Source organism: Aquarana catesbeiana, linkage group LG04 (genome assembly GCF_042186555.1).
Source record: "Aquarana catesbeiana isolate 2022-GZ linkage group LG04, ASM4218655v1, whole genome shotgun sequence".
In the NCBI taxonomy this organism is placed as follows: Eukaryota; Metazoa; Chordata; class Amphibia; order Anura; family Ranidae; genus Aquarana; species Aquarana catesbeiana.
Genome location: NC_133327.1, coordinates 157,531,511 through 157,548,033, shown reverse-complemented (window position 1 = coordinate 157,548,033; position 16,523 = coordinate 157,531,511).

The window sequence follows — 16,523 nt, the reverse complement described above, 5'->3', positions numbered from 1 at the left end:
CTACTTCCCCAAGAACGACTAAAGCCTGGTACACACTAATAATTTTGTTGAATAAAAAAAAAAACAAAAAAAAAACTGACAGCTTCTGTCTGAGCCGCTGTACTGAAGATCCAACGTTAGTATAGCGATCTCCGCTGAGCTGTTGTATTCTGACGGGGGCGTCAGTCAGTTAGTGCTACGGAACATTCAACACTTGAGAGGGAACAATTGTATATTTAAATTGAACCATAATAATAAAAGAAAAAATCCCTGCTGAGCACAGTACTGGTGCGTCGTCTTCTTTGATAATGCTGTTTAAATGTCTAGGTATAAACAGAGGATGAATGTGAAGGAGGCTCTTGTTTGCTTTTTCTTTCTTTTTTTCTTGGACTGAGCCAGACACCATTGAACAGAGACTTGCTTGTGCTAAGCAAACCACATTGCACAGTACCTTTCCTTGAAGCCAGTGACTCAAGTTTATGTTCCACTGAAATTCCTCTTCACTTCATGTGTACTGTAGCTTGGCTGAATACATAGATACCTACTATTTATATACTCTAGGTAAACTCAGCCCTTTGCTTTATTTCAGGAAATGTCTAGGTGAGTGTTCTTTAAATAAATGATGTAAGGAACAAATGAAAAAATGTAATATATTCATATTAGGAAGATGAACCTGGCATGTTTAAATTTACTTTTAATGAACTAATAAGGATAGAAGCTATTTTGAGTTACTATTTGCTTAATGTTATGCCGCGTACACACGGTCGGACTTTCCGGCATACTTGGTCCGGCGGACCAGAGTGTGCCGGACAATCCGCCCGTGTGTGGGCGGCGGCGGACTTTTCCGGCGGACTTCTTCCCAAAAGCCCGCCGGACCTAGATTTCAAACATGTTTGAAATCTTTCCGTCGGACTCAGTTTCGGGCGGAAAGTCCGCTCGTGTGTGTGCTGGTCCGACGGAAAGCCCGCTCGTGTGTAGGCTGGTCCGACAGACCAAATACGACACGAGGGGATGGTATTGCATCTCGCGCTCGCTGCAATAGGAAAAACAAATCTTCCTATTGCGGCGAGCGCGGGGCATACCAGGCCCTTAGGTCTGGTATGGATTATAAAGGGGAACCCCGCTACGCCGAAAAAACGGCGTGGGGTCCCCCCTAAAATCCATACCAGACCCCGATCCGAGCACGCAGCCTGGCCGGTCAGGAAAGGGGGTGGGGACGAGCGAGCGCCCCCCCCCCCTCCTGAACCGTACCAGGCCGCATGCCCTCAACATGGGGGGTGGGTGCTTTGGGGGAGGGGGGCGCCCTGCGCCCCCCCCCCCCCAAAGCACCTTGTCCCCATGTTGATGAGGACAAGGGCCTCTTCCCGACAACCCTGGCCGTTGGTTGTCGGGGTCTGCGGGCGGGGGCTTATCGGAATCTGGGAGCCCCCTTTAATAAGGGGGCCCCCAGATCCCGGCCCCCCACCCTATGTAAATGAGTATGGGGTACATGGTACCCCTACCCATTTACCTAGGAAAAAAGTGTAAGTAATAAAACACACCACACAGGTTTTTAAAATATTTTATTAAACAGCTCCGGGGGGGGGGGTCTTCTTCCGGCTTCGGGGGTCCCTCCGCTTCATCTTCTCCCGGCGTCCGGTTGGTTCTTCTCCGCTCTCCGGCCTCTTCTCCCGGTGTCGCAGGTCTTCGGCCGGCCCCTCCGCTCTCTTCATGTAGCTCTATTGCGAGCGGAGGTCCGGACTTCTGGGCTTCTTGGCTTCTTGGCTTCTCTTCTCTTCTCTTCCCCCAGATGTTGACACGACGCTCTCTCCGGCTGGACTGGTCTCTGAGGGCTGCGTTGTGACTTATATAGGCGGAGACCCCGCCCCCATATGATGTCACAGTCCCTGGGCATGCTGGGACTGTGACGTTTTAGGGGGCGTGGTCGACCACGCCCCCTAAAACGTCACAGTCCCAGCATGCCCAGGGACTGTGACATCATATGGGGGCGGGGTCTCCGCCTATATAAGTCACAACGCAGCCCTCAGAGACCAGTCCAGCCGGAGAGAGCGTCGTGTCAACATCTGGGGGAAGAGAAGAGAAGAGAAGAGAAGAGAAGCCAAGAAGCCAAGAAGCCCAGAAGTCCGGACCTCCGCTCGCAATAGAGCTACATGAAGAGAGCGGAGGGGCCGGCCGAAGACCTGCGACACCGGGAGAAGAGGCCGGAGAGCGGAGAAGAACCAACCGGACGCCGGGAGAAGATGAAGCGGAGGGACCCTCGAAGCCGGAAGAAGACCCCCCCCCGGAGCTGTTTAATAAAATATTTTAAAAACCTGTGTGGTGTGTTTTATTACTTACACTTTTTTCCTAGGTAAATGGGTAGGGGTACCATGTACCCCATACTCATTTACATAGGGTGGGGGGCCGGGATCTGGGGGCCCCCTTATTAAAGGGGGCTCCCAGATTCCGATAAGCCCCCGCCCGCAGACCCCGACAACCAACGGCCAGGGTTGTCGGGAAGAGGCCCTTGTCCTCATCAACATGGGGACAAGGTGCTTTGGGGGGGGGGGGCGCAGGGCGCCCCCCTCCCCCAAAGCACCCACCCCCCATGTTGAGGGCATGCGGCCTGGTACGGTTCAGGAGGGGGGGGGGCGCTCGCTCGTCCCCACCCCCTTTCCTGACCGGCCAGGCTGCGTGCTCGGATCGGGGTCTGGTATGGATTTTAGGGGGGACCCCACGCCGTTTTTTCGGCGTAGCGGGGTTCCCCTTTATAATCCATACCAGACCTAAGGGCCTGGTATGCCCCGCGACGGGGCTCGCAAGGTGTCAATCTAGCCGATAAAAGCGGCAAGATTGACATCCTTTTCTAGTCCCGTCGCACCTGAGTCACGTTCAAAATGAACGGACTTGTCCGTGTGTGGGCAAGTCCGTTCATTCTGAAAGTCCGCCGGAACTCCGGCGAAAGTCCGTCGGAAAGACGGGCGGACTTAGCCCGCCGGAAAATCCCGGCGTGTGTGGGCAAGTCCGTTCGTTTTAAAGTCCGGCGCACCTGGCGGACAAAGTCCGTCGGAAAGTGTGCCGGACCAAGTAGGATAGAAAGTCCGCTCGTGTGTACGCGGCATTAGTTGCACTACATTTTTCATTCAAGTCAATTCAAATATTTAAATATTCAAATATTTAAATATGCTGCACACCGTGTGTGTATATATACATATATATAATATATATATAAAAAAAAAAAAAAATATATATATATATATATATATATATATATATATATATATATTTATATTGACACAACAATTGTATTCATTCATGCTTTCTGGTATTTACAAGCTTCAAGATGCATAAGGGAGTACATATACTTTTTTTTTTTTAAAGTATGCCTGCTTAATTATACTATTTTAAAGTAGACTTCCAACCTAAACTAGTCTTAAAAATGTCCCCTCCCCACTCCTAACACCTATATGACTAACCTGTATAAAAAAAGATGTGTTTACTTACCTATTTTCAGCCCTCTCTGGTCCAGTAATGTGATCCTCTTTGTCAGCCAGCGGCGGCTGCAGGGGAGAGGAGGAAGCCCTCAACAACAGCTGGGAATTCTAGGAGCAGTGAGGTCATCCCATAGGCTCCCATGTGCCAGTTGTTTTCAGCGCACCCTCTTCTAACCTGCAGTCTCCACTGGCTGACATAGAGGATTCGGATCATATCATCAGACTGGAGCAAGCTGAAAATACGTAAGTATATACGTCTTTTTTCACAGGTTAGTCAGCATAGGTGTAAGAAGGGGGAGGAGAAATTTTTAAAACTCATTAGGTTTAGACTGGAATCCTACTTCAAAGCAGAAAAACTGCTAAAAGTATATAATTAGTCCAACATAAAAATAAAAATATTAGCCTTTGTTGCCATACTCACCTTAAATTCAGTGCTGTCCCCTACAATTTATTATCTCTGCCACTAGAGGTAGTCAGTCTTGTTTTAAATGATTTGCCAATGGTCTTTAAACCCACTTCCTGTGGGCAAAGGCTGTCATGAATGCGATCCTGAGTGGTGTATCGCCATGGCACACACTACTGTTGTATTGAATGGTGCACACATGAAATTAGCTGCACTTTGTAAAATTTTTATTATTATTATTATACAGAATTCTGGCAAAGAGGATAGACCCGTGACATCACCAGATGATGGAAATGAGGAAAGGGTGAGGGCTGGAGCTCAGAGTCCTCACCATGCTGGAGATGGACTTTAAAGCCTATATCGGGGATAATAGTAATCCCACTTCCACCCCCTCTAGCTGGTCACTGAATAAATGCCCTTTTTACTACCTATAGCCATGGACACACAATGCTGCAGCCCTGAGTTAACTGTTTTCGTCTGTTCACTTCTGGTGTGATGTGGACATTCCCTATTGGCTGTCCATTAGGGTTCTCTCAGGATCCAAAAGAGGGATGACCTGCAGCACTGGATTAATGGTCTCCTGCACCTGGAAAGGCAAGGGACCAGGATGAAAGACTTAGGTAAGTATGACTTGTTTCAGCAGGTAAAAATAATAAACCTTGCAGGGTGGGTTGGGGGATGGAGGGGGGGGGGGTACGTTTTTGCCTGGATTGGGACTTTAAAATGAAATATTCAGATTCTTATGCACAAACCTGGTTGTTTTTATTTTTTACTTTTTGCATTGTTGCCAATAATCACTGAGATAAAGGTAATAGAAAAGCATATCAGTTCAAATACCAGCAGCGACAGAATGGCTTTTTATCAGTTATCTAAAGCGGATCACAGTCGGATGTAACTGTAAATGTACATAGCTTTGTTTTAAAGCTGAAATCACACAATCACGCTTTTTTGTATGCAAGCCAGTCTGAAAACTACTACTAAAAAAAAAAGAAAAATACTAACTGTATCTGATTACTTCAAAGTATGCATCATATTCAATTTCAAACAAATCTGCTGAGATAATCATTTGCAGTTTATTATTGTAATAATTGAATCCCTTTCTATGTTAATGCAACAAGTAGAAAATGTGAATATAATGTTTAGCTCCTGATGCCTGAGTTTTACTGCCACCATGTGGTGGAAATACACTATACACTTGTTCTCTTACTGTGAAACTAACTATTAGCTTTTAGATATTACATAGAAAAAAGGCGTGAGACGACACCAATAGCAGAACTCAGCCTATTCTGATAATAAATGGCAGTGTGCTGTTTCTAAAAAAAAAAAAAAAAAAAAAAAAGTTGCGTACTATAAAGGAAAACTTTAACCAAGGCAAAAATTATCAGCATTACAAAAAATAAATAAATAAAAAAAGCTCTAAGGACATATAAATGTGTTCAAATACCCTATGTCCCCGCTGCTGCTCCTAACTAGGTGTTGGAATCCCACACTATTACCTAAGATGAGTAAAAAACCCACATGAGTGGAAGCTGTGCTGGGATGACAATACCTAAATTACTTTTAAACCACTATTCAACCCATAAAGGTGTGTAGCAAATCCATGTGAAAAACGCATACAAATATTGTTAACAAACATGCATGTACATTTAATCCACATATGTTTAGTGCAAACTATAGTGTTTTCAATGACAAAGTCCCATATTTAGTGTCCAAGCAATCACAAGTGCTCTCTCCCCTCATAACCCATGTTTCCAAAATTGAACTGTGATCACCGCCGTGAAAGTTCACACTCCCCAGATATATGGAGCTCTAGGTCATTATGCCTGGTATCCCCAGAGCCAGCCTGCTCTAGAGAAAGGAAATGACAACCAGATATGAGGTTTTTACCAGACCGGAAGTGACATTTGTTTGCACTAAACATATGTAGATTAACTATGCATGCATGTTTGTTAATATTTGTATGCATTTTTCACATGCATTTGTTACACGCATTTATATGTTGAATAGTTGTTTAAAAAAAAAATGTTTTAGGTATTGTCATCCCAGCGCAGTTTCCACTCTGTACACTGGTTGTGCACGTGGGTTTTTTTTTTATTATAACATTATCAGTAAACTTATATAATAATAGATTGTGTCCTCTTTTATTTGTATTTGAAAATTACACAGAATCAAGCCCCGTCTTTTGGACTTCTACAAATCAATCAAAATGTTTTTTGAAATGCTATAATAAAATACTTAAAAACAATTGGAGCTTTCAATCTAAAGAAGGTTTGATTATTCATACAGAATCTAAAGGACAAACCTTCTTAACTTAAACATACCAAACCACTGGATGTTTAAATTTGTGAAGTTCACAGAATCACAGAAAAAATCACTAATGCTTTCTTTTAATTGGTATTTTTTTTATCAAAATCAATATAGCCAACACTGTGAGTCCACCAATATCCCTTCCTGATCTTCAAAGGAGGATAAAATGAGATGTACAAGTATTATCTGGGATCAAGGATGTATGTACTGTATGTGACAACTTATTTCTCTGCCAGGGGCCAAATCGCAAGTAGGATATCAATATAACCATCACTCTTCTGTTAAATATATAATGCTGGGGTAGAACTGTAGCTGTGAATCCTGGTGGTCACAGGCAGGTACTCTATGGATATAATCTTGCTTACCAAACAGATTAGTAGAGTCTGGACATGACTGGATACAAGTCATGAGATTGAAGCCAAGGACTGCTTGGTGGGACCAGAATAAGTTAGGATTGCTATTTCATGAAGACAGCAAGCCCTGTTATTCTGCGTGCAACTGAAAACATGCTGTTAAATTGAATATAAAGGGGCGTCTCCCCTACATTAGCATTTATACACATGCTGTATTGGAGAACAATATAATAATTTAACCACTTCTCCCATCCCATCTGTTCACCTATGGACCAGAGCAATTTTTTATAATATTTTTATAATTCTGGACCTCTTTATTTGGTAATAACTTTGTCGTTACTTAAAGGGGTTGTAGACCCTCATGTTTTTCACCTTAATGCATCCTATGCATTAAAGTGAAAAAACGTCTGTCATTGACCAGTCCTGTGATTCACACGCCGGAGACGCGCTCTTCCCCTCTGCCTGTTGTCTCAGCTCTTGATTGGATAGATTGATAGCAGCACAGCCATTGGCTTCCACTGCTGTCAATCAAATCCAATGATGCGGGCACTGGGGGGGCGGGGCCGAGTCTGGCATTCTGCATCTATGGACACAAATGCTGGACTCGGGAGCGCGCCCGCAAGGTAAACCCCCGGGAGAGTGCTTTTCCTAGGGGGTTATACGATGCGGGGAGGAGCTACCAGTACCACCGGGGGACCCCAGAAGACGATGATCGGGGCCACTCTGTGCAAAACGAACTGCACAGTGGTGGTAAGTATGACATGTTTGTTATTAAAATAAAAAACAAAAAACTAAGCCTTACAATCACTTTAAGATAACAGGGTAATGCATTCAGTACTGTATATTTTTTTTAAGGACAAACAATGCTTTCTTTTCATGATATTTTTTTCACAAGCCTTAGATGGGAAAACATAACAAAACTAAACAAAATGCACTTTTTTTACCAGTGTTAGTTTACAAATAAGTAGTGTTCCTGCAGATAAAAAGTGCACATTTTATTCTGTAATTTGTCATGTTTAAAATTACACTAAAGCATGGCAAAGTTGTTTAGAAATTAAAAAGGTCTTCAATTTTGTGCTTTTTTTTTTTAAATGTGAAATGGGTAAATATATATTAAATGTCTAAAAATATTAAGAAACAAAACAAAAACCGTTCAAATATTAATGGTTAAACTAGAAATTAAGAAAAAAAATCTAACAGGAAAATAATAATTGAATGGTGATGGAGAAAAAGGGTTTCTTAAGGTTGATTAGAGTACACTAATGCCCTGTACACTCGGTCGGACATTGATCGGACATTCCGACAACAAAATCCATGGATTTTTTCCGACGGATGTTGGCTCAAACTTGTCTTGCATACACACAGCCACACAAAGTTATCGGAAAATCCGATCGTTCTGAACGCGGTGATGTAAAACACGTACGTCAGGACTATAAACGGGGCAGTAGCCAATAGCTTTCGTCTCTTAATTTATTCTGAGCATGCGTGGCACTTTGTGCGTCGGATTTGTGTACACACGATCGGAATTTCCAACAACGGATTTTGTTGTCGGAAAATTTTATAGCAAGCTCTCAAACTTTGTGTGTCAGAAAATCCGATGGAAAATGTCCGATGGAGCCCACACACAGTCGGAATTTCCGACAACACGCTCCGATCGCACATTTTCCGTTGGAAAATCCGACCGTGTGTACGGGGCATTAGGGTTCGAAAAAAAACAAACTTTTTTTTACTTGTCAGGTGGCTTTAACTAAAATCATCTATCATTTTGATCTACAGATGAATAAACAGAGCGACTGGATGTGCAGCACATGTCCTATGTTCTAGGATAATGTTTTTTGGGTGTGTGTAGAATGTCCAAAGTCTGGAACTAGTTAAAACACTTTGATTGGCCCATAGACGTCCACAAGACAGGGCTGGTTTCTTGAGTAATGTGTATTGTTAGTACCAAGGATTCTAGGCCATTGAAGAGGTTACCCATTAGATAAAAAAACATTGTGTTACATTATAGAGAATCGGGCATGACTATGTGTATTCAGGATTTAGAATATCCAGTAAATATATTAGAATGGGGTCTCAAGCTGGCGGCCCTCCAGCTGTTGCTAAACTACAAGTCCCATGAGGCATTGCAAGGCTGCCAGTTACAAGCATGACTCCCACAGGCAGAGGCATGATGGGACTTGTAGTTTTACAACAGCTGGAGGGTCGCCTGTATTAGAATCATGCTGGTTTACTTATGAAATACTTATAGTTGCTTTCTTATTTAGCTTTATTAATTGTATCTGATACAAACACTGCAGTTGACAGGTTGCCCTAAAAAACACCAGTGGCATATCATCCATGGGTGCAATGTGTGCACTGCACATGGGCCTCAGGGGCATGGGCCCACTGTGCTCTGACCCACACTGCACCAATGGATGAGACAAGTCTGATTATCTTCAGCAGCTCCTGTCATTGCCCTCTGTACTGCTCCTGTTACTGCCCACTGTGTGGCTCTGCCTCATGTCACTGTCTGCTGTGTGGCTCTGCATCCTGTCACTGCCAGCTGTGTGGCCTTTGTCACAAAGGATCCTGTCTGACATCACTTGCAGCCACACACAGAACCTATAGTTGGAGCTGCAAGCAACTGTAGGGGAAGGTTCAGTATCTCTGGTGGGGGCTGGTCCCTGTTGTTATCTGGAGCCTAGGAGAAATGAGATCTCCTATGCCGATCTCCCATGCCGGTCTGTGAATTGGGGGGGGGGTAGGAGTTGTGCAGATGTGACAGATTGAGTCTGTACTCCAGTACAACCCCTCCCTCCCCCCCAGGTTAGTCTGTGCCCAGTACAACCTTCCATTGTCAGTCAGACTAACATGGGAAAGTGGAGTATTGTGGGATTGTACTGATCTGGGGGGGGGGGATTATACTAGGGTCCAGACAAACCTGGGGAGGAGAATTGTCCTGGGCCTGGCCATGGACTAACCTAAGGGGTTGCACTGGGGTACAGACTAACAAGGGAGTGGAACTTTACTGGTGGACAGACTCATTTCGAGGAAGGATTGTTCCAGGGACAGGCAATATCCAATGGGAGGGATTCCTCCATCCATATAATTTGTGTGGATAGAGGAATCTGCTACCCTTTTCTTGTTCAGCATGCTGGCATACCAATCTAAGCATATTTTATGGGTATAGAGTATAAGAAGGCTTTTTTTAAAATTTACCCAATCCCCTTTAAGCCCTCCCACTGTTAACACTATTTGGCCATGCCCATAATTTGCAGTGGCGTGCTACTCATGCCCCATTATTGCCCTGCTGGAGGTCCCTAAAGGTGTCCTAAATATTTTATAATCCTAGCACAATGAAAACCATTCCCCACTCTTCACCTCAGTTGGTGTTCAAGCCATATAACCAATTTTATTAATACAATCAAAGTAGATGACCCAATTTTCACATACAGTAGTTACAGCAATGTGAAGACCACAAATGTACTCTATGGGGCTATTTTACAAAAGATAAATAGACTGTTCACTGTGCAAGGAAATTTTCCCCTAGAGCTTTGTGAAAGAGGTGAAGCTCTGCTGACTTCAATCATCCAATCACATCCAAGCAAAAATGCTGTTTGTTTTATTTTCCCTGCATTCGGTATTCTTTGCAAAAGTGAAAGCTCCTGAGCAAATTCCCTTGCAAAGTGAACATCATTTTTGCCTTTAAATCAACCCCATATGTGCAGGGCCATCTTCAATATTGATTGGTCCCTGGGCAAACCTTTTCTTGCCCCCCTTCCCCTATGCAATTTTGCTTTCAACCTGCTCTGAGACATACAATAAATAGCAGCTAGAATCAAAATTAGTTTATTGAATCAGATCAGTGATTGTGATTGGTTGTCAGAGGTTACAGTGTATCATTAAAACCCACTGACCAGCTGCTAGAGGTTACAGCACACATTACAGATCACTGATTATTTGCTAGAGGTTACAGCACATGACTTCTGCTTGTTGATTGGTTGCTAGAGATTACTGTACATCAATACTGCTCACTGATTGCTTGCTAGAGGTTACTAAATGATTGCTAGAGGTTACTGCACATTATTACTGCTCACTGGTTGCTAGAGGTTACTGCATATCCTTCCTGCTCAATGATTGGTTGCAAGAGATTAGTGCACATCACTACTGCTCACTGATTGGTTGCTTAAGGTTATAGCACATCATCTCCTCACTGCCTGCACACCATAGACTGGGGAGGTGGGGGGACCCATCAATAGATAGAAAACTCCTAGGGATCCTAGGACTCGTGGAAACAGTGGCAATGCAAATTTAAAGGGAGGATTCAAAACTGACCACAAATGTAAGTTTTGCCACCAATGTAATGGGGATTTACACTGACCACTAATGTAATAGGAGCATTCGCAGTAACCACCAATGTAAGGAGGGAATTATGCTGACCACTAATGTAAGGGGGACCTTCAGACTGGCCACTAGTGTGAATGAAAGGATTTTATACCAATCCCCAATGTAATGAGAAGATTTACACTGACCACTAATGTAAGTGAGACATTTAGCCTGCGTTCACATTTGTGTGTGTCGGGAACGCATGCAAAATGGCTTTCCTGACACCACAGAAAAGTGCTGCCCTTTGGCAGATACACAGCTGTGCCATTAATTGTTAATGGCAACTTCACGTGCACAACAATTCACAGTGCTGTGGCACCATGTTATTTTGGAAAAAGGGTTCCATCTCCAATTTGCTTACCTTTGCAGAACAGGCTGATGTTAGGCTTAATGACCACAGTTGTAGGCAGGACTTTCAAGCATGCCCCTTTACCTCCCCAGTGGGCAGCATTCAGCAGAGGTGATGGTGGATATGACCTCAGGGGGGCATGATATACATATGAATGCCGCCTCTATTTACATATAAATACAGCCGATCTGTGACTATTTACATATTAATGCCGTCACTATTTACATATGAATGCATGTTATTTATATGTAAATACAGGGTCTGCAGGTGAGCCATCTGTACACTGCAATAGGACAGAGCTGGGCAGCATTAGTAACAGAAATTCACACGTGAGATATCGGGACACAGCATGGGACTAAAACTTTATGGGATAAGGCAATTTAAACTGGGATAGTTGACAAGTATTAGGCAGCTGCTTTGGGCCCCACATCAATGATGGGGCCCTGGGCAGCTTCCCCTTTTGCCCTGCCTTAAAGACGGCCCTGCCTATGTGGTCAACCGCTTGTGGACATCTAACTGTCACCATTGCCTCAATATGAGCTTGATGGATATAACATTCCAAAAGCTTGGCCATTAATTTGTAGTTGCCCCCACCCCCTTGCAGCTATAACAGCACCCACCCCTCTAGAAAGGCTTTGTACAAGATTTTGGAATGTGTCTGTTGAAATTATGTACTGATGTTGGATGAGAAGACCTGGCTCACATCCATTGCTCCAGTTTATCTCAAAATGTTTTATAAGATTGTATTCAGAATTCTCTGCAGGTCACCAGAGTTTATCCATACCAAACTTTTTATGAACCTAGTTATTGTACAGTTGTGCTCATAAGTTTACATACCCTGGCAGAATTTATGATATCTTGCCCATTTTTCAGAGAATATCAATTATATGACAACAGAAACTATCCAAATGACCCTGATCAAAAGTTTACATAACCTGGTGATTTTGGCCTGATAGCATGCACACAAGTTGACACTAAGGGGTTTGAGTGGCTATTAAAGGTAACCATCCTCATCTGTGATCTGTTTGCTTGTAATTAGTGAGTGTGTGTGTAAAAGGTCAATGAGTTTCTGGACTCCTGACAGACCCTTGCATCTTTCATCCAGTGCCGCACTGACGTCATGGGGTCATGGGGAAAGCAAAAGAATCGTCAAAGGATCGGCGGGAAAAGGTAGTTGAACTGTATAAAACAGGAAAGGGATATAAAAAGATATCCAAGGAATTGAGAATGCCAATCGGCAGTGTTCAAACTCTAATCAAGAAGTGGAAAATGAGGGGTTCTGTTGAAACCAAACCACGGTCAGGTAGACCAACTAAAACTTCAGCCACAACTACCAGGAAAATTGTTTGGGAAAAACCCACAAAAAACTTCACGTGAAATACAAGACTCTCTGAAAACATGTGGTGTAGCTGTTTCAAGATCAGCACAGAGACAAGCCTCAAACCTTCTGGCACAAAGTTATTTGGAGTGATGAGACCAAAATTTAGCTTTTTGGCCATAAACGCTACATTTGGAGAGGAGTCTACAAGGCCTATGATGAAAGGCACACAATTCCTATTGTGAAACACGGAGGTGGATCGCTGATGTTTTGGGGATGTGAGAGCTACAAAGGCACAGAAAATTTGGTAAAAAATGGATAGCAAGATGAATGTAGTATGTTATCAAAAAATACTGGAGGAAGATTTGCATTCATCAGCCAGGAAGCTGCACATGGGACGTGCTTGGACATTCCAACATGACAATGATCCAAAACACAAGGCCAAGTCTACCTGTCATTGATTACAGCAGAATAAAGTGAAGATTCTGGAGTGGTCATCTGAGTCTCCTGACCTCAATATCATTGAGCCCCTCTGGGGATATCTCAAACGTGCAGTTCATGCAAGACAGCCCAAGAATTTACAGAAACTGGAGGCTTTTTGCCAAGAGGAATGGCTAGCTTTACCATCTGAGAAGATAAAGAGCCTCATCCACAAATGCCACAAAAGACTTCAAGCTGTCATTGAAGTTAAAGGGGGCAATACACGGTATTAGGAACTGGGGTATGTAAACTTTTGATCAGGCTTATTTGGGTAGTTTCTGTTGTGATTATGATTTTAAAAGAGTAAACACAGTTGAGTGATAATAAATGGCTCCAGCCAAACACTAACCATGAGTGAAACAAAAGTTTTTGTGTTATCATTCATATTCTCTGAAAAATGCCCAAGAATCCATAAATTCTGCCAGGGTATGTAAACTTATGAGCACAACTGTACATAGGAAAGTCATGCTGGAACAGAAAAGGGCATTCCCCAAACTGTTACTACACAGTTGAGAGAACACAATTGTGTGTTATCCTTAAATGTAAACACCCAAATTCCATAACCTGAAAAAGTGATCTTAGATGTTTTGGCCAAATAATAAAACTCCAAGGATATACCGCAAAGGTGCTGAAATGGGAAAATGTCATCATAAAGGATGATAGAAAAACAGTTCTCGTGATGGCATTGCCTCTGCCTCTGGTTCTAGACTATTTTATTGTATCCATATGTATTGTTAGCATCATGTTCATAATATTTCTGTCACTGTTCAGAATGGTCACCACCGCAATAAATTAGTCACCTGGTGCTGATATATATACAGTGTATATATATAATACTTTTTTTTAACTGTGACAACATTTGCAACAAGAATGCTAGGTTTGCTGAAAGTGGCACTAAAGTCACCTATACTGCTCTCCAGCGATCAGTATGACTATCACTAGTTTCCTTGCCAGGACTGACACCTTCACCTGGTTATCTTTCAGGTTTAGCATTCTTGGCTAGGGATGCATAGATGATGCGACTCCCGTGCATTCGCACAGGAGATATTTTATCCCAGCAGTGAGGCATACCAATAATGCACACTGAGTTGAGCATTCAAGTTGTCTCATTAGAAGTTTGCAAGCTGGCAGATTAGAAGGTTATATTGCAGAATAGACATGCTGTGCTGTATGTCTTCTGCCATAAAAAGCCTGTCTGTTTGCAAATAGTAAATTTCCGCTATGCTATCTGAACAGTATGCCAAATCAGACAGTTCACAGATAGATATTTTAACTGTATATTTAGTTACTTGCCTGAAGTTCAACTTAAATGTTTTCGACAAAATTGTGGGAACAGAAAAACGTCTTGGTGATATAGTAGAATAATGTTTTTGTGATACCCTAACAGAGTTGTCTGGTTACCTTGCTTGACTTTAATAAAAATCTGCTGTATTTTGTGCATTTTTTCCAGGATTCAAAGAACTGGATCGATGTTTAAGTTTTAGAGAAAAAAGCAATAAATGTTTCCAGCCTTGTCTGTCAACACTCACCAAGATCAAAGTGTGCTCATTTCTTATACATTCTTTCAACAACTGCAGGGATTGTTCCTATATGGCCCCATAAGTTATGGAGTCAGTGCAGCATAGTGACCCCATTTAACTTACATGTACATATAGAACAGCCTCCTCTTCTTCTGTCCTGTAGGTGTCTGCACTGTGCACCCCCTGCCTGGTAACAGTTTTTAATACCTAGACCAACACATCTCTATCCCAAAATAAAGTGCCAATGAAACTTTTGAGAAGTACATCTGCACACATATTGCCTATCATTTTTATTTTTTGTTTTAATAAATACCCACAGATAAAAACTTTTTCTTGTATAAAGAACACATAAATTATTAAACAAATACAGAAAAGGGATTTAGTGATGTCAGTCTGTTTTACATATCTGGCTAATTCTAAACAAGCATCTTCAAAATTAGCTCCAAAAAAAAAAAATGAAAAGCCAAAAAGCTTATTGGATGACAACCACCAAAGGGTGTCTGTCCTGAAAGCTGTAGAAGAGGAGCCCACATGGTCCAGCAAGGAAAAATGGAGTAACAGATAGGTACAGTAGTGAATCTGCAGAATCCTGCTGTGGAACCCATGATCTGCTGATTGAGGGTGCAATGCTTTAACCACTTCAGCCCCGGAAGAATTTACCCCCTTCCTGACCGGTGCGTTTTTTTCCTCAGTTTAGGCCGATACGTATTCTTCTACATATTTTTGGTAAAAAAAAAATTGCAATAAGCGTTTATTGATTGGTTTGTGCAAAAGTTATAGTGTTTACAAAATAGGGGATAGTTTTGTGGCATTTTTATTAATAATTTTTTTTTTACTAGTAATGGCAGCGATCAGCGATTTTTATTGTGACTGCGACATTATGGCGGACATGTGAGACATTTTTGACACATTTTTGGGACCATTGTCATTTATACAGCAATCAATGCTATAAAAATGCACTGATTCCTGTGTAAATGGCACTGGCAGTGAAGGGATTAACCACTAGGGGGCGGGGAGGGGTTAAGTCAGTACTAGGGATGTGTTCTAACTGTAGGGGGGATAGGCTGTGTGTGACACGTCACTGATCTCTGCTCCCGATGACAGGGAGCAGAGATCAGTGACACTGTCACTAGGCAGAACGGGGAGATGCTTGTTTACATCAGCATCTCCCCGTTCGTCCTTTCAGTGAGGCGATCGCGGGTATGCCCCCGGCAATCGAGCCCGCGGGACCCGCGACCCGACTCAGGGAGCTTGCGGCAGGCGCTCGCACACGGCGGCAAATTCAAAGTAATGTACGGGTACGTTACTTTGTGCAGCCGTGCCATTCTGCCGACGTATATCTACAGGAGGCGGTCAGGAAGCGGTTAAAGCAGAGGTGCCCAACCTTTTGAAAAGTGAGGGCCATTTAAGCGACTAGGTAACCAGTCATGGGGCACAATGAGTGGAGTGGGTGGATGACATGCATACTGCAGAGCGGACAAGGACGCAGCCCACTCTACTCTATCGGCCATCCGATCTGTCCAGACAGAAGGGGACGAATCCCCTTCTATTTTTTTTTTTTAGCAGATCGAATTGGAGGTAGGTGGGTGTAAATGGACACAAGTCCGTTTGCATCTGCCGCTCCATAGAGGTGAATAGAGGGTCCGATTGAGTCGGATTGTTGCTGGAAAGGGGTCCAAGGCTGCTTTCACACTGTTGTGCTGCAGTTTACCCACACTGTGGATACAGTGCAGCGGGTTAGCTGCACTTTGCCATAGTGAAGGTAACCCACCGGTACACTGCGCTGCACCTGCGGATCAGTTTGAAAGCAGCCCAGTAACCAATGCAGAAGATGTGCCCATATACTGTATACAGTGTGATTTTAGTAATGAACTGATCTATGATAACCGTTCAGGTATTGTCGGCTGTTGCTGTCCCAGGCAGAGCACAGTTGGTATCACTCCCCCTGTGACAGAAGCCGACGCTATACAGGAAGC